This window comes from Aplysia californica, unplaced genomic scaffold (assembly GCF_000002075.1).
Source record: "Aplysia californica isolate F4 #8 unplaced genomic scaffold, AplCal3.0 scaffold00635, whole genome shotgun sequence".
NCBI lineage: Eukaryota > Metazoa > Mollusca > Gastropoda > Aplysiida > Aplysiidae > Aplysia > Aplysia californica.
Window position 1 is genome coordinate 301054 of NW_004797905.1, and position 1703 is coordinate 302756.

A 1703-nucleotide genomic window follows, 5' to 3' on the forward strand; every position below is an offset into this window, starting at 1 on the left:
AACATCCCAACAGAAACTCTTGATGCTCGATAAAAAATCTCCCAACCCTGGAATCAAGCTCGGGTCGTATGCATGTGACGGCACTGCGCCTAACCGCTACGCCACAGATGCCGGTAATAAGGATGCTTTCTAAGTCGTTGTTTTCACGTCCCTATCAATAAAAATTAGATCATATAGGAGGCGTGGGCTTTCGACTCTGCCTGTCATAGCCAACCCTGGCTAAGAGAGAAACAACATACCACCAGACAGACTATGCTTGATAGAAATTCTCTCTACCCGTGATAAGGTTGCTTGCAGTACAAAATGTCACATGCGAAGTATTATGATTTGGGCAAGGATTGAGAAATGCATAGACACGGACAGAGTAAGTTAGAGTTTGCATGATGAAATTAGAGTGTTCCTGTGAGGCATCAAAATAAATTGATATAGAATCGTTGTCTGGGGTGTAGCTGTTAGGTGCTTCACTATCTCTTGCTGGAGACTCGAGTTCGATTCCTGAGTGGGGACACGATTTTTATGGAATATCTCGGTCTTTCTTCTGGGTTATTAAATCTATTTCAGCCCGGGTTGGCCATGGCTGGCATGGTCCTAAACGATCAAAATTGTGTTGACCAGGGTGTAAACAACCTCTACATAAAAAAAAAAATCAATTTTGGTATTTGACATTGAAATAAGATTTCTTGTGGCATCTTCCTTCTTTCATCCTGAGGTTTTCTGAGTTAAAGTAAACTTAAGCCATCCATTGGGATACCTGTAGCTAACGTAGAAACCGTCCGGCGTCTCTGCTCTCCCAAGGTCGCACGATCTATTATATATTTGTCAACTTGGAAACACAATTGTCACTTTTTCCATATAACTACCACAGCTACAGAGTTAAAAGTTGGCAAGTACCTCCATAAAGATAGATAGGTCCTCATGACGGAGCCTGATATTTTATTTATTCTTTTACTGAATTTACACAAATATATTTGACAAAATGTTCCCGTCCTTCTTTTGCCGTTGTGATTATTCCACTAAGAAACGAAACAAATCTGCGTAGCTGTCCTACACAACGGAAGCACAAAGTGCTATTTCGCGAGGCGCATTTTGTTTTGGGAGTATAGATCTAGACCTTCTAATTTTTGGCATCTCTCAAGATTTATTGCTCCATTCTAGTAGAGTGTAAATGTAGTAGGTCAATGACTTTCAGTTGATGTTAATGCACCGATCATTCCTTTCCTCGAAAGGGGGCCCAGCTAGTATTAAATATTTGAATTGCTGTGGCGTCTGAACAAAAGACAGTTTCAATTGATTCTACACAATAATTATGGGTAATTTCAAAAGTTAAGGACAAGGGATAAGAGTAATGAGTTATTTTAAATTATGTGAATAACGCTAGAACCTGCTTAACAGCCACTTGTCCAAGACAATTGTCTTTATACAAAGACCACTTCCCATTCCTCTCCCCCATCCCCCGCCCATTCTCTGTTATAATGACACTGTCAGAAACTTCCATTTGTTTAAATCAATCCCTTAACTTATAGATAATTGGTCCCTGTCTTGAACATGCCCGACTGTGTGTTTATTTCAATAGCGCCTATCCTAGTGGAGATTTGGGTGCTTTACAATACTTCAAATCGAAACCAAACTGAATACTATTCCCTATACTGAGATTTACAAAGACGATTTAGTACATGCACTACCCCCCCTCTCTCTCTCTCTCT

At 40.2% G+C, this 1703-nt stretch overlaps 1 protein-coding gene across 1 annotated transcript in view; it reads right to left on the reverse strand.

Annotated features, from left to right (window-relative positions):
* Positions 1–1703, reverse strand: part of LOC101854283 — a 28743-nt gene that overhangs the window by 26026 nt on the left and 1014 nt on the right. The gene's annotated exons all lie outside the window — the stretch shown is intronic.